Source organism: Alligator mississippiensis, chromosome 1 (assembly GCF_030867095.1).
Source record: "Alligator mississippiensis isolate rAllMis1 chromosome 1, rAllMis1, whole genome shotgun sequence".
Taxonomy (NCBI): domain Eukaryota; kingdom Metazoa; phylum Chordata; order Crocodylia; family Alligatoridae; genus Alligator; species Alligator mississippiensis.
This window is the reverse complement of record NC_081824.1, coordinates 363,737,782-363,760,813: the sequence shown is the minus strand read 5'-3', so window position 1 is coordinate 363,760,813 and position 23,032 is coordinate 363,737,782. Positions and strand designations below refer to the sequence as shown.

General features: G+C 42.4%; 1 protein-coding gene and 1 long non-coding RNA gene across 2 annotated transcripts in view; one reads left to right on the top strand and one right to left on the bottom strand.

Annotated features, from left to right (window-relative positions):
* The window catches only part of PCCA (propionyl-CoA carboxylase subunit alpha), a 476,911-nt gene that overhangs the window by 347,283 nt on the left and 106,596 nt on the right, over nucleotides 1–23,032 (top strand). The window lies entirely within an intron of this gene.
* LOC109283013 (uncharacterized) lies at nucleotides 4,058–12,592 on the bottom strand. The gene is made up of 3 exons (XR_002090052.2): nucleotides 12,454–12,592; nucleotides 5,053–5,174; nucleotides 4,058–4,263 (listed from the first exon to the last, which is right to left on the bottom strand). It is a non-coding gene; the product is annotated as an uncharacterized LOC109283013 (long non-coding RNA).

Below are 23,032 nucleotides of genomic sequence, written 5' to 3'. Positions count from 1 at the left end.
CAGTTCCTTCTCCTTGAAAAATTGCATTTGTAATGCTGAACACGGCCATTTATTCCCCAGTCATGTACAGCTCCATACACCATTCGTATGTCTGAATTGGGTTAGACTGGGTTAAAAATGGCCGCCTAAGATAAAATTGGATTGGGGGAGATTGGGAGGCTAGTGGGGTTTGCAGTAGGGGTTGGAGGGGATTGGGGGGCAAGTGGGGTCGGAGGGGGAAGGGGGGGAATCTGTCTAAGTGTAAGAGCAGCACCTGGGCAAACTAAGTTATATTGGGTGGCCATTTCTAATGCTATCTGACCTCCCCCTCACCTTCCCGAATGTCTGTACCTAGCCTCAGATTACTTACAACAAGGAAGCTCCTCAAATGAGGGCTGTTTCACCTACTTGAGAAAGGTAGGTAAACAGATTTGATATGTATATTGAAAAAGTAGGTGCGTATCTTTATTTTGCCAATCAACAGATGTTATAGTGGAAACCTTCACGGCTTCCTTCATTTGAGATTTTTTTTAGATAGGTATTTTTAAACTACTGCTATATAAAAAGTAAAAGCTCTTTGCTGTTGACAGTAGGAATTGACAGTAGACACAAATGACTTTTGCTCCTTCCTGTGAAAATAGAAAAATGTGCTTACCTAACTCAATCTGTTTTCAGAGTATATGTGTGTAACTTTTGTTTTCAAAACAAAATCTGGTTGAGTGATTTAAATTAGTTTATTGGTTTTTTTTTTTTTTTTTTTTTTTAACACTGAGCAGAGGAAAATATTTTTAATAGTCTTCTAAGAGATGGCTCTTATTTCAGTATAGTTATAAAAATGCACTGTACAGTTTTAGCTTGTTTGGTATGTAGTTACAGCTTTTTTAGCACCCTTTCTGGTTGCTTCTTCCTACACATGAGACCTTTTAGCCTGCAAACAGACAAGTTTGGGTGTGCCCTCCAGTTGCTGGGGAAATGGAAAATCTCAGCTCTGTGGAGTGGTGAACATGTTTGCTTTGAAAGCAGATGTAATTAGGTAAGCACAGTTTTTTCTGTACAGAGGAGAACAAAAGCTGTTTGGGTCTCCTGTCATCTCCTAATCTTTATAGTGAAGGGGGTTCCCTCCCCCCCTTTTTTTCTTTCAGCTGTATTTAAAATATAAAACTTATTAAACCCAGAAGTTCCAAATGTTTCCACTATAACGTCCACTGATTGGCAAGATACCATATCCATACTTACTTTATCAATTTTTGCGAAGCCAGCTTCTCTTCCTTCAGTTCCTTCATAAAAATATTTTCTATCATGATGTCTGCAAAAAAACTCAACACTGATTAGGCAGCAGATGTGCTGTGATCACTGCTTGTTATACGGTAACCCATATCCTCTCATTATATCTTTTGCTTACCTTGTCTGCAGTTATTTGACTTTCATCTTTTAGATTTAAAGCTCTTTTTAGGACATGGACTGTCTCTTGTTTATGTATTCATTCATTGTCCAACCACTATGGGGCTTTCCCTCCAGACACGACTATCATACAAATAATGAATAACCAATAATCCTCACACCCCATATCTAATCACCTGAAAGGCTGGTATTTGGGCCCAGTTTTGACCATTTAAGTTCCCTAATAGCTGAGATTTCTCCTCTGGTTACCATTTTAGCAGGTCTGGGTATCTGACACCTGGACACCCATCTTATGCTTAAGTTTTTAGGGGTGGCGGTCCAATAATCATGCTCACACCATGAGTAACACATGCTGACAGCATTAAGACTAACCTATTGGCAGCTGCAGTGAATTCCATTAAAAACATGGAGGGAGAAGGAACTGGTAGTGCTGCTGCCCACTTTAGAAACATAGTGGTTATAGCAAACACCCAGGAACTGGGAACTGTGAGTTCAGTGCCTTCTTTAGCAGGAGAGCATTCACACCCACATCTTTTACTTCCCATTTCCCTGCCAATCGTAGGCTAGCCAGGGATGGGGGCACTCTATGCTGCTCTGATATAGCCTTGCCATTTTGCAGGAACAAAGGTGCAGTTACAGTGCTGGATGGAGAGGAAGCACAAGAGGAAATTGTCTAGTTGTATGTCTAGTTCAGTAATTATGTCCCTTACTTGAGATAGCAGAGATAATAGCTTTGGTCCATGCTCCAGAATTGTTTCTGCATTTTATCCAATAACTATTTACTGTAGAATCCAAAAGCAGTCCTGCGAGCATGGACCACAGCCTTGAAACTGTCCTCTCCCAGGTGAGTACTCTCATTACTAGCCTAGAGAGTCATGCTTCCTTTTGTGCTCTCTGTAGTCCTATGAATTTAGAATCCTTTGCTGTATAGTGCCTCAGCTTCATCAGAAGGGTGTAGAAATACCTCCATCCAGACCAACATATAGCCTGGTGAGCAGGAACCTTTTCCGGGAATAGAAGTTGGTCTTCCATTTCTAAAATGCTTGATTTGATGCAGGGAGAGGTCTGTGAAGAAGAACTGGGATATACCTCTCTTTCCAACATTTCCTACTAGGTAAAATAGGAGTTCTCCACTCAGCCTGTTGACTTTTGTGGATCCCTTTGGCCCCAAAATCTCCTCAATCAATGATGTGGTAAATTTAGATGCCTAACCCAGGATTCTAGTGTGGGAGCTGTGTTTCTGTGTCCCATTGTGAAACTAAATCTAGTTTCTGTGTTAACTTTGGACATTCTTATGCTTGGTTACAGCACAGTGTATTACTGTATACAGTGAAAGACAACCAAGGCCTTTTAAAATTATTTGATGTATTGGCAATTGTTCTGTTGTCAGTCTAGTTATTTATGGAGGTTTATAATAAATTGAAGCTGTTGAAACCACTGTTATATTAAAGCATATATTTCTCATGTTTGCAGTGAAAGTATTGTGTGTAGTAATTAATTTATGCAGATTATTCTTGAAAACTAGATTTTTTTAAATTTCCACTTTTGAAAATCAAGTGAACGATAAAAGTATCTATATTAATGCATAAAGACATATTTAGTTAACTTCAGATTTTCTTGTTTTGCACTTATTTTAGAAAGCACTGCTAAAATTAGTAATCTGTTTCAAACTAGTGGAAACTTTTTTATTATGTAAACAACGTTGGTTGTAGAACACATGCATATATTAAAGCAGTCAGTATATTTTTTTTTAGACCTTGTCACAGTTTTGTACAGTACCAAATGAACAATATCTGGAGTTGCAAGACTATATTTTTAAACCTGATAATTTGTACAAGTAGCTTTCTGCTGACATAGTCCTCATGGTCTGTATATCATCTGGAAAGGCAAACAGCTATTGGATATTACTTATGCTTGTGAGTTGACAATGCATATGCTATAGATTTTTAAATGTTTGATACAACTCGGATTGTAGACTTACGGTAAGTAAAACTATCATTTCCAGGGTTGTTGACTTTGGATATTTGTTTTACTCTTGTTCAAGATCAATACTAAAGATTGATTCAGTTGTGTTGTGTTGGGTTTATTTATTTCTTTAGGCAAAAACCACTGCTATTTAAAATAATTGGTTTACTTAATGTTGTTAGTTTAAGACACATAACATAAAACCTCTGGCCTCTTTTTCTTTTATATTTGCTTGTTCAAGATGTGTATGTTTTATTAAAAATTGTGTGGAAATATTGAATGCTTTAAAATAGTGATCAATCATAATATTAAAATTAGCTAAGCTTAAAAAAGGCCTTTTAAACTATTCTTTCTGGAACTTCTGAACAGGTTTTAACCTATTCAAGTAGACACAAATACCAGGTTTTGTAACTGTTAGATTTTTATCAGCAAAGATCAGACTTTCTGATCCTACCAATATCATCCTTCCTGCAAGGACATAAATAATGTAGTCAAGTTTATTTCTATGGGCATTTATTACAGTTTCCAGACAAGTTTTATGTTTTTTATTTAGTAGCAGTGAAAATTACAATTATTCTATTAACTGAACTTGCCAGTAAGTGTTACTATGGCAAACAACAGTTTTCTAGGTTGTTAAGAATAAATGTTTGTTTTTCCTGGTAGTTGTTTGCATGTGCTCCTTAAATTTATATTTTAAAGATGAATATTTACTTATAGAGTGGAACATTTTTTTTTTTTTAACTTTAGTGGAATCATTTTTTTTAAATCCAGGATTCAGACATAGACAACCAATCTTGTGACGATTGTATAATGTTATTCATTGTACAAAACTAATAGGTGTGGGGTAGTGAATCAATAAAATATCACCCTGCACATTAGATCCAACATTACGGCTGCAAATTCTTCATCAGGAAGAATCTGTAGGGGGAAAAAGGAAACAAAAAAGCTAGATCAAAAGCAATGTGGGGAATTAATGTGGAGAAGATGAAAGGGAAAGAGACGAACAATAGAGTAGATGTAAGTGGAGGATTAAGTAAAGCACAAGCAATCATTTTTTATGGGACAGATGAAAAGAAATTGAGAATAATTGTTATAGGAGGTGCAAGTAGTGGCATCAACTTGAAAATGACACGTCTTTAATGGCCCTATGAAAGCCAACTTGTCCACAATTTGCAGTATCATTCATTTCCTAGGCGTAGCTCCTTAATAGCTCTCACAGTAAAGTATACCATCTTTACTGTGGTGCTCAAGCTATCAAATCCTTCCAGAGAGTAAAATATCAAGAATGCCCCATTCAGCATTATTTAGTTAGTGGTAACTGTTTTATTTTAATTTTTTTGAGCTGGCAAAAATCATTGTAGTTCCACCGACTTTTAGCCCTCTATACTTGCAAAGTTTAAGTTTAGCTAGTGTATTTTAAAGTGTTTTAACAGAAATAATATACTCGTATTGCTGGAATTCACAATGATTAGTATTTATTTTACTTCATAGAAAATATTGCAATATGGAATACACCTGAGTCAAATAACTTTTTTTTTTTTTAAAGAAATTAATGGTTAGGGCCAGGTTGAGCCTTTGCTCCCAAGCCCTAGGGAAGGGCTGGTAGTAGGTCACAACATCTTAGGAACAGTCCCCAGAAGGAACCGTGACTCTTGGATGGAATTGTTTCTTTCCCCAGTTCCACTTTGTGTCCCTTGGGAAACTTACTTATTGCAGCCCCTCACAGGATGTAGCACATTTTCTGCTCCTGATTTTGTCAGTGCTTAGCATTTGCCCACATGGCTGTAGGGGAGAGCAACAGCTGCATGGAACTTGTTCTCCTCTTGGACCTGGGAAAAACATATTAGATGGATCAAGAGAGGAGGGATCATACTGGCCTGCATTTTAAGTCCTGCCTTTTGCATCCATCCTTCCTCTTTCAGTGCTGTCTGTTCCACTGCCAGTGCGATTAATATCCCAGCGTCCAGCACCAGGTGGATGTTAGAATTAGCTGTGGACATAGCCAGCTGGTTCCTGCTGGGGATCAGGGCGTCCGCCTGGGTCCACAGGTTACACTGCTGCATCATTCCATCAGCTGCAGTCCCAGGCAGTTGCCCCAATCCCCAGCAGGAGCCACAGTTGATGCTGCTGTGCACCCAATGCTGCTTCCAGCACACGGCAGGAGCTGGTGTAAGCTGGGGCTGGAGCTGGGATGTGCCCGCTTACCCAACCTGACACAGCAGCTGAAGCTGCTGGCTCCCCACAGGCCAGATCCTATGACTTTGCAGCTGCCGACCCGCAGGCCAGGTGCAATCAGTTGGTGGGTCGGATCCAGCTTGCGGGACATATTTTGCCCACCCCAGGTCTATATGGTTACTTGTAGATGCTGCATAGTGCAATCTGAGATTCAGTTTTGGGGAAGTAATTGTGGTATTTCAGGTATTTCTGAGTATATTGCCTCTACTTTATGATATTTTTGTCATTATTACCATCTTCATTGAAAGGAAATTAGAGCTGATTACTTAAAAGATCCACCCTCCCCCCCCATCACTAAAGGTGAAGACCGTTTTTTCTCCTATAGGATGTCATTCTAGGGAAAATAGTTTATTTTTGTCTACACAGGGTTCCTAGCAGTGGAGGTGATGTGGTGTCATTACACAAACAAGAGCAAGATAAATTCAGGAGTAAATAAACCCTTTTTTGGCAGTGAATTCTGAAGGAGATAACACCTTCATGGGAGAGAAGCCAGTGGCTCTGCTGTTATGAAGATCCTTTAGTCTTTTGACTTCTCTTGGGTCTAAGGTAGCTGCTTCTCTTTGTGGAGTGACTGGCATCTGTGTCTGCTAGGTTGGGTAGTTTTTCTGTAAGTGGCTAAAGTCTAGCCACTATGCTTGGGGTAGACTTGGGACACTTATGCTTTATTTGGCTGAAAGCAGAAAGAAATGTAAGCATCTCTGTGGACAGTTAGAGCTTTATATTTAACAATATAAATGTTCAGAGTTAAAGTTTCAGTGAAGGAAAAATTTACCCTGTGGTTCCTATCAAGAATTTGAAACTATTGATGATGGTAGACTGAAATGAATTTCTGTTATTTCCCTAAGTTTTAAATAAGATCTAGTATGTTAGCTGCTTGAGTATAAATAGTAAGACACCTCATGGCATGTTTTGACACTGGACTAAGGTAGCTCTCTAAAAAATCATTCTTTAGAAAACAAACTTCTTGTTTTGCTATGATGAAAACACACTCAGGAACAAAAGATGAGTTTGTATTAAATAAGCGTATATATATAATTCTTCTGGTGTTTGGCAGTTCACCAGGATAGATGAACTGAGATTTGAGGTGTCAAGATGCACTGTTTTTAGTGAGATTCTGGTGACCAAGATGCAGAGCGCATTTTTGTTCTGTGAATATCCTGTAAGTTGGAATTTGGCAGTTTTGCTGCTGAATTGATGCCTCCAGAATTCCTCATTGTTGCAGCAAATATGTCTTTCTAACTTCATGTATAATGTTTTGCATGTTTTATTTAGTGTACTGTAAGACTCATTCCATCCTTGTTGACAGCTATTAAAAGGATGTGTATCATTGATTTGTGAAAAAGTTTTGAATATTTATAGGTGATTAAAATAAAGAGGTTGTTTAGCAGGTGCTGACTGCATTTTGTAGTTACAGTATCATAGTGATATCATGAAGTTTGCATGTGGAGGAAATTTGTTTAATGATAGAGGATGTAGGTAATCTGTTTCTACTGCCAAACTGTTTCAGGGTGTGCACTTTACTTTTCCCGTACATTTACGTAGATCGGAAAACTGAATGTTCCAAACAACTAATGGAAAAGTTTCCATATCAGCTCTTATGGACCAAAAATGCAATTGCATTTGTTCAGCCTAATATATAAAAAGAGCTAGAATTAATTAATGTGGGAAAGATTTTCTTGTAAAGTAATATTGATTTGCTTTTAACTTGGCTGCTCAGCATGGCAAATTTGAATTTAGCCTTGGTTAAGAAAAAAAGTATACAGCATTTATTTGCCATAAGAAATTGCTGTTTCTATTAATGAATGCTTGAACATTACTTTACCAATGTAATCAATGTAACTGGTAAGACTAATAGCGATGAGTGTAAAAAGTCTGATATTCACGTGGCTATATAATTTTGAGTCACCATCTCCTATGGTGGAACAGCCAATCAGTGGCACACAGCAGATTGAGGAGGGAGCAGAAAACTAAGCAGCAGATTAGGCAGGGAGCATGGGGCAAAGAATAGATAGTAGAACCAACAGATTGGCCAGGGAGCAGAAAACAGAGCAGTAGGTTGGATGGGGAATTGGAGTGGAACTCGAGGAAGGTGCAGACCTTGCATTCAGGCACACTTTTCAGAAAGATTGGCTCCCATTGTCCTATGGGATCCATCTTGCTTAAGACTGCAGTCATTTCCAAAATTTTCTTAGCTCCATTGGTATTGGGAAGGTGACTCTTAAATCTCTCCTGACCATCCTTCCATCCTGTTGTTGCTTAATCTTTTCCTCCTGCCCTTAAACTTTGCATGTGCAGCTGGGTTCTTTTAATTTTTGACATTCTTCTTCCTTTCCCTGTGGTTATTTTAAAGGCTATCTTAAGCTGTTTCTACAAGGAAAAAAATGGTATTTTTACTCAGAAGATTTTCATGCAGTCATTGTTTTAAAAAAGTTTTATGTTGATTCATTTGGTGAAAAATGTGTATTACTGTCATGATCTAGGCTAATGGTGCCTAGGATAAATTATGCAGCCCAGAGTATTTTTTTTGGTATGGCATATTCTCCACAAGTGTTGCCATTTGTTTTATATGTTCTGCTATCCCATTTTGGTGATCTTTGCAGGTCCTGAGGTGAAATCCCTGCTTCAGTTTTAGGCTTAATATTTTAAATGTTAACCAGTTTATAAGAAGACAGAAAAATGGACTTCCAGTAACACTTCACTTCAACTAATCTCCTCTACTCATGTACTTTTGAAGTAAAACTGTTTAGGGTGCTTTTTGCATCTGAAAATAAATTAGACAAGGACTCCTGCAGCCACTGTGTGTGATAGTTGGTATGACGTAACTAGCACAGCTGGCAATAGTACATTTTTTTTCCCCAGAATATGTAGTACATATACATTCCCTTGTGTTTTTTTTGTAGAATGGACATATCTTGAGTCTGCAGTGGGCAAAGACAAAGTAGGATCGAGTTGAGAGAACCTGCTTTAACTAGGGCTAGCGTCCCCATCTTAGCTAGGAGAAAGGTGGTAGCAGGGTTTGTAAACTTAAGGTTTTAGTGTTTTTGAGTTTTAAATAACTGCAGACCCATCTGTTTAAGGGCCTGTTGCTGCTCTATGTCCTGGCATGACAAATGAGACCAAGAGAATTAGATATTGAATGAAATCAGTGCCTAGGATAACTATCTTTTGTCAATCCAAAATGTCAGATCCATCTTTTTCCCTTTTCCTTATTATTTACTAATTTAAAGAGAAATAGCTTTGCTGCATTCAGTTGAATGGGGAAAATAATTGAAATCCTTGGCGCACAATGTCCAGTATGACCATTTACCCTGTGCATCTAACCCAAGAAGCTATACAACTTTCAAGTATAAGCAATAACACTTTCTTTCTCATTACCTGTTTTGAAGCCTGCTGACTTTTTTGGATCTGGGTACCAAGTTGTAAATGATGTGTGAAATAAAACATTTCTGCCCAATTGGCAAGACATGGCAATTGCTGTTGTAGTGCTCTGCTGCTTGCTATAAGATGCATTATATATAGGCCAGACACAGATGCCCACCAATGCATAATTCTCAGCTTTTGTAGATTCTAATCATTCCCTGCCGCCCCCAAGCCTCCCCAGAAGTCTCTGTGTGTCTGTTAAAATTGTCCTGCTTTTCTTTTGTTGTTTTAAATTTTATTTCTGTCTTAGCCTCTCTCCTAGCAGCAGCCAAGCAGCTACTAGATGTCCAAAGCCGACTTCCTCTATAATTAAAGCATCAAAAATTTGAAACTTAGGCGTTGCCTAGTGCCACATAGCAACTCAGTGGCAGAACTAGGCTAGGAATTCAGGAGCTCTTGGCTCTTAGCCAGAGATCTAACTGTAAAGCATGTTATTATTAAAAATTATTTGTTTTTGCCTATTCATCCTTTCTTTTTATGAAATTTACCACAGAGGTTTAGTGGAGATGCCTGTTAAATTCATGATTAATGCAGTTCTGTTTCAAAATCTTATTATCTAAACTGTAAGTACTTCTTTAAGACAAGATTAAATAAATACATACATGTTATTTAATGGGGGGGATGTTTGTTTTTTGTTTTACAATAAGGCCATTATATTTTGGTATCATTTTGCAGAGTCAAGTGTGAAAGGTCTTGGGATCAATTGTATGCCTCTAACGTGAAAAAATGGAAACTTGGCATCTGGAAAGCAGGCAAAGATTAGATTTGCTTAGTGTTTGCAGTACATAAGTCTGAATTGTGACTTGTAATATTCTCAAATGGCAGCATCCACCAGCTGTGGGAACTGAACCAAATGTTTTGTGTTTACTTTACAAGCCCAATTTGCATTTCATTTTGGGCCAGAATTGTTGCTGCATCACATGTCTGCAGAGAAGAGAGGACTTCAAGGATTTGTTCTGCTGGTTTGTGTTTAGTCCTGCATTATATCTGGTGCTAGAAACACAGAGTCACCCTTAGGTTTTGCTAAAAACTGTATTACCTGCACTGTGCATGCACAGTCAGTGGCAATCATTTAAGAATTAGCTTTACACCCAGTGTGCACTCATCCTAAAACAGACTTTAGCTGGATAGGGCCCTATTTGTGCTGCCAGTGGTGGGGCAAACAAAACAGAGAGGAGGATGATCTGTCTGTCTCTCCCTGTTCTCCCATGATATTGGAAGGACGCGAGCCATATTCCCCCAGCTATTGGCAGACTGGTAGACTGAAGCCATGAGGATTGTTACAAAAACGCTACCTGACAAACTTTAATAAATTCTTAGCAACTGATTTCTTTACCTGCTATAATTTTTTTTAAGTGCCTACATTATTGTGGCTTTTTGACATAAGTGCATGCAGTCAGCTTACAAATATAATCTGTCTTCTCAGTAATGACTCCACAGGAAAAATTGAAGCAGCCAGACAACAAAGGCATTTGCCTGAGTAGAGTGCTTTTGGAGTATATATGTATATATATATATTCTCTCCAGTTTTTCTAAGGGGACTGTTGCTCTGGTAAACACCAGGGACAGGTACAGACATTACATTTTTACTAGTATAAGTGCTTGGAAACCAGTCTAAACCTGTAACAGTACAGAAGTTTGGTGCACATAGGCTGGTTTTAAAATGGTGGAACCTGGTTTAAGATGGACCTAGATTGATGTGCCGTTAGACTTCAACAATTTAGGTTAAACCAGGGAATTGAACTTCTGTACCAGGTCCCCTATTGATTCATGTTAGGTCACTGTCTGTTGGCATCTCAAGTGCCTTTGCACCCCACTGCTAGCCTCCCCTCACATTGAGGCCCCTGTGCTCGGTTGTATTGGGTGAGTGCCCAGCTGGCCCTGCCCTGGGCTCTCACAGAACTGAGTCAACACAATGGCTGATGGTGACAGGGGCGGAGGGGGAAGGGGTGCTCAGCTGTACACTGCAGCCTAGTTGGGCTTACTGGGGCTGTGCGTGTTGTGGGGGGCATGTGAGTCCCTGGGTTGGGTGTTCAGGAGTCCACCCAGAACCCCCATACCTCCCTGTGAGGGGGCGTAGCCCCAGGGAGCATGACCACGCTGCAGGGGACGGCGAGCATGGGTGACTCCACTGCCTGGTTGCGGGTGCTGTGCCTGTGGATGACTATGATTGAGGGGTGGTGGGACGAAGGGGGCATGCTTCTCCATGCCCAGCAGGCAATCATGGGTGGCCTGGCTGCTCAGCTGTCTCTGGCAGCCCAGGGAGTCCGAACCTGCTTGCTTCGGCCAGTTCAGGCAGCCTGTGTGCCCGCATACCTAAGGGTGAACGTGCGTTCTGTTCATTCCCCAGTTAACCTATATATACTGCTTACAGAAACCTGCATAAATTTGATCAATTCTGCCTCAGGCTTTTTGAATGTCTGTACTTAGCCCAAAAGTAGTGTCTTGTTGATCTGAGGTGTTAAAGGCCATTCCTTTTCTTTTTGTTTTGTTCCGATTCCACTGCTACTGAGCTAATCCTCATTATAGTCTTATTCTCATGAGCCTCTGGATTGGTGTGCTGCTCTTTCCAGTGTGAGACATCCCAAAACATCCTCTGGTGATTTGCATGCATCTATTACCTTACAGAAAAGAAATCTAATATGGAGCTGTGTGTGTGTGCTTGGATGAGGGGAGGGAGCTATTCTTGCAGTTATGTGCTGCCTATTCTATAAATGTTCTAAATACTTTGAAAATTTGAAAGGAGTGATGGTACCTCATACAATGTAGAAACATGCATTTGAAGTAAAAGCCCAGCAATTCAAGTCTTCTGGTCTTATTCATAGCAGGTAAAAGGCTGCCTTGATGACACTTAGAGCAAATGAATTTCTCTCCTGCAGTCATGCACAGTATGAATTGCTTGATCTAGTTGGGTACAAAAGGGCAAGATCTATAAATAGTTAACTGAGCTTTTTTTAAGGGCGGGTGATGTATAGACAGAAACTCTCTCGGGGGGCTTTTTTTTTTAAAGTAGGCACAAATATGAACAAAAGTAAGTTTGTAAAAAGAGGGCCTTTACTGAAATTGTAACCTTACTTATTTTGGTTTCCTTTTGAAAGTACATGGACAACCACATTAAAGGTGTATGAAGCTGACTTTAGTTTCATTTGGAGGAAAAAGAAGAAAAAAAAAAAGTCATTTTCTGAGACACCAATGTGAATATATTTTGTCAACAGTAAGTGGACATAATGCCCCTTAACACTGATGAGTTAATTTGTATGAAAGATGTTCTCATCTCACAAGCTTTTATTGCTTTTGCTTTTATTTGAGAGTACTTAGTTACTGGCTTAAAGTGTTCTCCTCCTTTCGGCTAAGTACAGACAGTCAAAAAGCCCGAGGCTGAATCAGTTCAGTCTTTGCAGGTTAGTCTAAGCTGCACAGAATAAATTGAAACAGAAGTGAACAGACATTTACCTTTGATTCAGGAAATGCAGCCACATGCCTGCAGTGGTTCAGGCCAGAAGTCAGGAAGTGCTAGAGCAGGCTGTGTGTTCACATCTTCTTCCTGCTGCCCAGGATGGTAGTATTTGCCTCCACCATTCCTCCTCTTCAGGTCAAAGAACAGTTCCCTCCCCCTTCCCCCCGTAGACTGGGCTGCATCCCCAGCCAGGCTGTTTGCATTAAGTGATGCTCAGTACTTAGTCTTTGTTTAGCTGTATGTTGTCTTCTGCTATTAGTTTATCTGCCAAAATTCAGTAATTCAGTTTGCTCATATGTATTCTCAGAGCTGAACATAATAAGAATATTGCAGAAATACTGTAGAGAGGCTTCTGATTTCTGTGGTCTTCCAATTTTAAAGGTTTTTTAAAACAGAAAGGCTATTCTTTAAATATGTGCTTGTGTGGGTCACACCAGCAGTGCACATGTGCCTTAAGGATGGGAGGTTAGATGTTTGGATTTGTAGGCTACATGTGCCATATGCTTTTTCAGGCTGCCTCAAGAGGATGTGTCAGGGGTAAAATGGCCAAGCTGTCCCTGAAGTCCTTTTTACCACATTATTCTTTGGCAGTGAGATAGAACATTGCAAATATTCAACTGACTGCACTTCTTTGAGCTTCTTATAAGTTATTTTTGTGAATACATCTTTCTTGATTATTCATTTAGGTTGATTCTTTTAATTTCATGGTCAAAAAAAGAAATGGCAAAAGTACCCTCTTACAATGAAGTAAGGCCTGCCTTACTTTAAATCATCTGCCATGACAGACTGGAAGCCTTCAGGGTTTTACCCTTGCCTGAGGTGAGATGGACTCATCTGTTGTCAACAGGCATAACTGATGCCTTTTCTGTTGGATAGTCACATCATCTCTGATAAGTGAACAGTTTGCAGATCATTCTTATTGGAACATGCCTGTCAAGCAATGCATGGCTCAGACTTCACCTACCTAAGCTGTCAAAGCACATCACCTCAGACCCAAAGGAGACTTTTGTTTCCAAGGAACCTGTTGGTTCTTCTTAAGTGAACACCTCTCCAAACAGACATCACATTCTGGGCAGCAAGAAGAAAAGAGACAAGAAAACCCACTGATATCATCAGTGACTACCTTGGGATTAGTAAGAAATAGAAGGGAAAACCTTTCAGATTTAGGATGGTAGTATTTGCATCCACCATTCCTCCTCTTCAGGCCCAAGAACGGTTCTTGGTTCTTGATTTGTAGGTTGTGCACTCACACACACCCATCCACTCAGCTCATACTAAATGCCAGGGATTCACAATGCGGTGGAATCATTACCAGTACAAAGTTACTAATTACCACTATTCTCTGTCTCTCTGATGAGAGTATTCAAAAAATGTGCCAGAGTGATAGCAGCTTCCCTGAAGTGGTGTGCCATTTGAACCTGCTCGGTCATGGCTGATGAGAGGGGACCATAATGGAGACACCAGCAGGCTGAGACAGACTGGTCCATGATATTCCATTAGCTCAGGAACCTCATAGTAGACTCATTAGGCCCCACAAGGGCAATGGAAAATTGGAAAATCATTGGCTAAAAAGGTGTCTAAGGCTTATCTAAAAAGAGTTCTGAGATTGGGTACCAGATGTCTTTCTTTTTCAAAACAAAGACTTGCTGCATATTTTTTTCACCAGTTCCTCTGATTTGCTTGGGCAACTTCAAGATTTAGAAAGACAAAGTTGTAATTATTCTGATGTGTCCACACTGGTTGGGGCAAATCTGGCAAAGAGGCCTGCTGAAAGTGTTCACTCACCTTTTACTCTGCCTTCTAGACCATGTGGCGTTGATTTCTCGACAGGCCCAGATATTCCATCCAGATTAAAAAATACTGTACCTGACTGCCTTGTGGTTGGCTGGCTGAATACCACATACAGGGAAAGAAATCCTGTAACAGATCAGGAGAACATCTGCCAGGGTAGTATGTTCTATCTGAGAATTAGCTTAGACCTGTCTCAGTTCTTATTTTGTTCTATCTTTGACTATGTACTGAAAGAGGTGTCTCATGCTCAGCTCTGCCTAAAGGTCACCTTGCACTGATTTCACCTCATTACCCTGCATTTAATCATGTTTATTGCTCCTCCTGCCCCATCAAAAATTCTTAAAGTTCTGTTAACTACCCAATGATCAGAGAATGTTTGCCTACTGGGCAACATGGGATCATAGGAAAGTAGGACTTGAAGGGACCTCGTGAGGTCATCTAGTTCAGCCCCCTGCACTTGGCAGGAACATCCTGGGCTAAACCATCCCAGTAACGTGGAGTGTCTGTCTAAACTGCCCTTGAAAAATTCCAAGGATGGAGATTGCACAACTTCCAGTGCTTGACCAACCTCATAGTCAGAAAGTTTATTCTAATCCCAAATCTAAATTTTCTCTGCCCCAGTTTGGGCTATTGATCCTAGTCCTGGCCCTATAGCCACAGAAAAGCTTCTATCTCCATATTCTTTATAATTACCCATCAGGTATTTGAAGACTACTAACAAATCCCGCCTTTGTCTTCTCTTCTCCAGGCTAAATAATCCGTATTCTCTAAGCCTTTCCTTCATATACCTTGCTATCCTCTGGGGGATTATGCAATTATATGCCTGCGCATTTTTCTGCATAAAAGGCATGCCCACGCTTAATCACATAATTTTGCATAATTTAACCGCAGCAGGCTCTGTATCTCCACCTCCATGATTTGGAGGCACAGAGCCACACAACTGGACAGCTGGATAAGTAGGGAGGAGAGCTTCTGCCTGCAGGACAGGGGGGTGGGTGCATGTGGGTGGGTGTGCGGCTTGTGGGTGAGTATGGGCAGTGAGCCATTGGGCCGGGCTGGGCGGCTTAGTGCCTCCATGCAGAGCTTCCAGCACTTGCAGCAGGAAGCTGCACATGGAGGCATGGAGCCCGCCCGGCCTGATGGCGCATGACTCCATGCCTCTATATTCAGCTTCCCGCTGGAGTGCTGGAAGTCCCACATGGAGGGTGTCACAGGGCACCCGAATGCCTGCTCCTAGGGAGTAGAAACTGCCAGGGAGAGAGAGAGCGCCCTGGAAGAACATAACCACAGCTGTGGGTTGCCAGGGCAACTAATCTGAGTCAGCTGGCCAGGAGGGGGCTGGGCCTGGCCCTCATAAAGCCCAGGGCTGAGGCCAGGCTGGCAGTTCCCTGCCAGCAGCCAGAGAGGCAGGAGCTCCTGGAGCTAGGAGGCAAGCAATGTAAGAACCGCTCTAGCTGAGGGAAGGAGGACAGCTCTGAGAGGATTGAGCACTATGGTTTAGCCTGGTGGCTTGGAGTTAAGTTGTTACAGCCAGAGAGCGTTATGTTTGAGTTATAGCCAGGAGGCTCGAGTTTGTTTGGCTTTGATATTACACCGGTGGCCTGGGTGAGGCTATAGGGGTTGGAGGAGGCCTCAGGGACCCCAGAGGGGTGGGGCCCCAGTGCCTGAGTGAGGGCACAGTACTTTAAGGGGGAACCCCAGTGGTATGGGAACCCTGGTGCCAGTGAAGGCGCAGCTGGTGGCGAGGAGTGCAACCAGTGGGTTGCGGGCGGGGAACAAAGACTCCGGGTTGTGTGTGGGGTACATAGACCCCAGCCCCAGAGAGGGGCAGCTTTGAGACGCCCCAGTGCGGGCACGATGAGCCCCAGAGAGGGGGCCATATTACTAGGAAGCCCAGTAGGGGCACAGCAAGCCCCAGAGAGGGGGCGATATTATTAGGAAGCCCAGTGTGGGCGTGGTGAGCCCCTGAAGGAGGGCTAGTGCTGTGATAGACCCCGGAGCAGGGTGGAGTGCTGCAGTTGCCCCTGTGAGAGGGGGTAGTGGCGCGGGGAGCCCTGAGAGAAGGGGGGAGCAGCGCGGTGGGCCCAAGAGTCGGGGGGCGTTGCCGGGAAGTCCCCAGAGTGGGCGCAGAGAGCTCCAGACAGGGGGCTGTATTTTAGAAGCCCGAGTGCGGGCAACATTGCAGGGAGAGCCCCAGGAGGGGGCACTATTGCAAAGGCCCCAGACAGGGGGCAACATTACAGAGAAGACCCCCAGAGAGGGGCGACATTCCAGGGAAGCCCAGAGTGGGCTCAGAGAGCCCAAGAGAGGACAACATAGAAGAGGAGGCCCCAGAGAGCGGGGCGAGAGTACATAGAGAGAGACATACCAGCATCTATCCCATCAGCGAGGCTTGGGGCGTGGTATTAGGGGTGGTAGGAGCCACGCATAGCCCATAAGGCTAGGGTGCCCCAAGGCACCCAGGGGTGCAGGATAAGACCCGCGAGGGGTCCAGAAGTGTACGTGCCCAAGGAGACGCAAGGCAGCCTCCCTATTATATTTACCAGCAAGACGTGGCGGGCGAGAATTTGAGGGTGCCCTTGGGCCGACTTGGCACGGAGAGAGGGCCTAAGGAGATCACGGCCCTCCTATAGGACCCCGCCGTGACAGAGGGCTAGCTTGGGTCTATGGGGTGTGGATTGGGAGTTGCATGCCATTGAGCTGAGTAGGAAGCTGTACATGAAGGAATGGAGTCATGCGCCATAGGGCCAGGTGGGTTTCTGCTTGTCTTTACATGTGGCTTCCCACTGGAGTGCTGGAAGCCCCATGTGAAGGCACAGAGCCTGCCCAGTTTGATGGCATGTGGCTTCCAGTCCACATGCCATCGAGCCGGCCAGCCAGCTCCATGCCCCCACGTGGGACTTCCAGCTTTCCAGCGGGAAGCCGTGCACACCTGCAGTGCTGAGAGCCCGACATGCTGGCATGGAGCCAGCCTGGTGTGGTTTGAAGGCATGCACCAGTGGGCTGAGCCAACACCATGCCAGCATGTGCAGGCCCTGCAGCTCGGCCAAAGGTGTGCGCTACCAGGTGCTCTGCCTGCTGCAGCCATGAGCACCCTGAGGACCTGCTGCTGTTGCACTGGTGGCAAGCTGTGCACCATGGGCGGGGATGGATGTGTGGCGGGGAGCCCACACCCACCTACAAACCCACCCGCACACACCCATACCTCTTCACAATCCCCCCACACTCTCCCACAAACCCCACATACTCCCCTACCCACACCTTCACAAATCCTGCTGCAAACCCCACCCCCTCCACCCACCCACATACCCCCGCACACAATCACATCCTTTCACAACCCCACCGCCCACAAACCCCATACACCCATACCTCCGCACCTTCACAAATCCCCACACCCCTCTATACCCCCTCACAAATGCTCCACAAACCCCACACCTGTCCACAAACCCCACACACATACCCACACCTCCACCACCTTCACAAATACCTCCCTACACACATCTCCCAACCATACAAAGTACCTGCATATATTTTTAAAGAAGGTTCAAATAGTGTTATAGTTAATTTAATTTGTAATAATAATAATAATAATAATAATAATAGTAATTTTGCATAATTTAGGGGGTTTTTTTGGTGCATAATTTCCTGGGGTGTATCTTGCCTTCCAGGCTTCTAATCCTTTTAGTGACAGTCTGCTGGACTCTTTCCAGTCCATCCACATCTATCTTGAAGTCTGAGGCCCCAAACTGGACACAGCACTCCAGGTGAGGCCTCACCAGTGATGAATAGAGTGGAAAAATCACTTCCTTTGATTTGCAAGTGACACTCCTGTTAATATAACCAAGTATGCTGTTGGGTTTTTTTGTTTTTTTTTTTACAAGAGATCACTGTTGGGTCATATTCGTTTTATGATCCCCTGTCACCCCCAGGTCTTCTCTCCGGTACTGCAGCCTAGCCAATCATTTCCCAGTCTGTGTTTGTGCATGCAATTATTGAGTCTCAAGTGCAAGACTGCAGTCCTTTTGCTGAATTACATCTAATTGATTTTTTTTGAACAATTTCTCCAATTAATCCAGATAACTCTGGATCCTAGCCCCGCATAGTGTCTGCAACCCCACCCAACTTGATGTCATCCACTTACTTACTAAACACGCACTTGATCCCATCATCCAAACAATTAATGCACTCTTGAAACACATGGAGCCTCCTATTCTGCCCATCTCAAGCCTTCTCAATACAAGGTTATTGCATCTGTGACAGAGCAGCTACAACAGGGAAAACCCACATAACTTTCGTTGGCTCTGTGCATCTCCCTAAGCCATAATCGGTATGCAGAGATCCCGTCTCAAATTCATCCCCAAAGTGCTTTTAGAATTTCCTCTGAACCATGCATCAGCCCACCCATCTTCTTCCCAAGCTATCCTTGGTGGCGGAAAGAAACAAAATTGCATATACTAGATGTATCCAGGTGTTTTAATCTCTTACAAGCTCCAAGCCATTCAGATTGTTTCTTTCTGATTATAACATGGCATTCAAAATGTCAAGTTGTCTTTTCACCAAGAATCTCAAAATGGATTAGCAGCTGAATGGTGACCTCTGCCCGTGATTTTGAAGCCTCACTTCACCACAGTTTAAGTGACTTATTCATCCTGTTGCAGACATATGCGGATATGAAAGTTCTGGAAAGCACTGACCTGGAGTACTCTGCTGACTTTTATCAAGAACCGTGCCTTGGACTTATTTGCTAGGTCAGGGGTCAAGTTCAGGACAGCAACACAGTAATCACAGTTCAACTGCTGCAGGTGAAACTCCTCATCCCTGCTATCTGAATGGGATACTACTTAGCAGTCACTTACAGTATGATTCACCCTACTACTGTCTGCTCAAAGAAGAAAGAGAAGTTGTTTACTTTTAGGTAGCTGTGATTTGTAGTCGGTATGGATTACATGACTAGCTCTTCCTTCCCATATTCTGAGTCCTCTGTACCAAGGTCTTCAAATTCTGAGATGGCTGGGGAGAGACCATAGTTAACCCATTCTTATGTCCTGCCCCAGTGGATTCTGCTAATCAGGAAATTTTATTCTTGTGCACGTGACACATGCACACCTTGAATGGGATCCAATATAGAATCAAAGAATCGTAGAAAATTAGGGTTGGAAGGAACCTCAGGAGGTCATCTAGACCAACTCCCTGCTCAAACCAGGACCATCCCCAACTACATCCTTCCAACCAAGGCTTTTTGTAGCCTGGTCTTAAAAACCGCCAAGGATGGAGGTTCCATCGTCTCTCTGGGTAACCTGTTCCAGTGTTTTACTACCCTCTGGGTGAGAAAATTCTTTCTAATATCTAACCTAAAACTTCCCTTGCTGCAACTTGAGACCATCATTCCTTGTTCTGTCATTTGCCACCACTGAGAATACTCTAGCTCCATCCTCTTTTGAACCTCCCTTTAGGTAGTTGAAGGCTGCTATTAAATCCCCTCAGTCTCTTCTTCTCTAGACTAAATTAGCCCAGTTCCCTCAGCCTCTCCTCAGAAGTCATGCACCCAGTCCCCTCACCATTTCCACTGCACTCTGCTGAATTCTCTCCAATTTGTCCATATCTTTTCCGTAGAGGGGTGCCCAAAACTGAACACAGTACTCCAGATGTGGCCTCACCAGTGCTGAATAGAGGGGAATAATCACTTCCCTTAACCTGCTGGCAACACTCCTACCAGTGCAACCCAGTATACCATTAGCCTTCTTGGCAACAAAGGTACACTGCTGGCTCATATTCAGCTTATTGTCCACTGTAACCCTGAGGTCCTTTTCTGCAGAGCTGCTGCCCACTCAATCAGCCCCCAGCCTGTACTGGTGCATGGGACTGTTCTAAATGCAGGACTTTGCACTTGTCCTTGTTGAACCTCGTGAGATTCCTTTTGGCCCAATCCTCCAATCCTAGCCCTACCCTCCAGTATATCTACTCCTCTTCCCAGCTTGGTGTCATCTGCAGATTTGTTGAGGGTGCACGCTATGCCATCTTCCAGATCATTGATGAAGACATTGAACAAAACCGGCCCCAGAACTAACTCCTGGGGCAATCCACTTGATACCAGCTGCCAACTAGACATCCAGCCATTGATTACTATCCTCTGAGCCTGAGGCCAGTTTTCTATTCATTTTATAGTTCATTCATCCAGCCTGTGCTTCCTTAGCTTGCCTGCGAGAATGTTGTCAGAGATTGTATCAAAAGCCTTGCTTAAATCAAGGTATACCACATCCTCTGGTCTCCCCACATCTACAGAGCCAGTCATTTCATCATAGAAGGCAATTAGGTTGGTCAGTCATGACTTGCCTTTGGTTAATCCATGCTGACTGTTCCTAATTACCTTCTTCATCCAGTGTTTTGAAATGGATTCATTGAGGATCTGCTCCATGTTTGTTCTAGGGACTGAAGTAAGACTGACTGGTCTGTAGTTCCCTGGATCCTCTCTTTTCCCTTTCTTAAATATGGGCACTATGTTTGCCCTTTTCCAATCAACCGGGACCTCTCCTGATTGCCATGAGTTTTCAAAGATGATGGCCAGTGGCTCTGCAATCTCATAATACCTTTATAAAATTGTTTGGCAGCTGTTTAGTAAAAACTTGCACATTTTAGTTTCATAATTTCATAGTTGGTAGGGTCGGAAGGGACTTAATCAGATCATTGAGTCCGACCCCCTGCCATTTAGCTCCTTGTTTGGCCAAACATGCCTACTTGAATGGGAATACATGATAAAGACAATGTATTGTTTGCTTTTTTTTCCTCTTATTTCATGCTACCTGCAATAAAAACTGCAGCATTTATTGAGCTCTGCTTCACTATTTGTTCAAGCCTGATCTAGGGCCCTTGCATTATTGCCACACTCATTTTTGGTTCTGCCAGAATTAAGAAAGTTAACTTAACATGGAATTGCTGATGGCTAGATTTGTATGAACTCTTGTGAAGGCTCAAAGACTGCAGTAAATTTGTTTGCTAAGTGGAGACATAGGCTCATACCCTAAGATCAGATTTTAGTCATGAGTTCTGCTTTCTACAAGGCTGTCCATGTATTAGTACAGCCCTAAAGCACAGACTTAATTATTTGCTGACCAGTATTCCAATTCTGTTCTGGTACCTGTTTTTCACTGACAAATGTTGCAAGATGGTTTTGGGTGCTTGGGAAATGCAACCAATTGTTTCTAAGTGGTGGGCTTAAATTATATCATCAGAGAAGGACTGGCTTTTCTATTAGCTGCCATTCCAAAATGCAGTTGCCAGTCAAACATGCATATACTGTTCTAAGCAGAGATAATATTTGCCAATGTAGCTGTATTGACCTTGGGCCAGATCCATTGATATGCTCCAGCTGCTTCACACTGCTCTGGCAATGCAAAGCAGCTGTAAAATCTGTTTTAAGTTAAGAAAGGTTTATGGCTGCTTTGCCTAACTGGAGCAGTGCAAAGCACCTGAAACATGCCCACTGATCTAGCCTGTTGGTAAACCATTATAAATGGCTTGTTTTATTCATAGTCTTCACACACAACTTTATTTTTAGACAAAACCTGTTTAGCAATTGAGTAGATCATTCCCACTGAAGATAGCCTTTATGTTCTAAAACATATGTCTGAAGTCAGAGTTTTCTCAGTTAAAGTTTTTCCAAGCTAAAATGCAATTCTTCATGATAGTTTTGCTGTTTTTTTATAATGAGCTTCTTAAGATGCAGTACAGTTTCTATTGCCTGAGCCTATTGCCAAGTAAATGAAATGAAATTGTTATTAACTTTTAATATATGTATGGTGTTTTTGGTATGCCCTTGCCTATCTTTCAAAAAAGATGCATCTTTTATTCTGAATACAAGTTTGCTATAGTGGTATTTACTTCCAGGTTACTGGAACATTTGAGCTGTTGGTTAACTTGAAATTATTGATTGAAAATATTTTAGGCATTTTAGGAGTATAAGAAGATGCAAAGTAACAAACAAAACCCCAGTGAAATCATATTTACCTGCCTTTGTTCTTCCATGGGTATCTTGTAGGTGCTCAAAGCACTGTACAGATACTAATAAATAATACTATAATTATATATAGTAATTCTTTTGCTGCCATTTTTTTTAAATTTCACTGATACGCCTTATGGCACGGTACAATCTGCAGAAGTTTGTGGTGATATTTAACAGAAATTTGAATAAATGGAAGGGGAGCACGATCAGAATTCAATCTCTTATTAACTTTGTTTCAGAACCCAAATTGTTTGTCCTTTGTGTAGAAATATTCCCTTATAAAGAGACAGATGATGGCAGTTTTTCTGAGTGCATTTCTGCATAACCATAGTGGAATGTAAGCATGAAATTACAGTCCCCTGATTAGTGGTAGTTTGAGAAAAAACATGACAGAACTTGCAAAGTTTGACTGGACTTTGAGATTCAACATCAAAGAATTAATTACTGCCTCATGTTAATTAAGATAACAATGCAAAACCCTTCATTAGAAGCTTAGGAAAAGTTCTTCCTTGGTCCTTGGAGAGAATATTATATGCAAGCCCTGTTGTCTGGGTTGCAAAGTGTCACTGAAATTTATATGCATTACTTGTCTAATTGCAGTAAATGTAGCATGTCCAGATAGGTTTAAAAGTTGGATGACTGTTTGTTACTTGCTGGAAATCACTTGAAACCTTGCTACTCAGAGGCAGCTGTTCACGGGTCCTTCACCTCTCCCCAGAGATGGCTAGAAGACTCTTTTGTTGGACCCTGTCTTTTATGGCAGAAGCAGTAAACATGACAGGTTG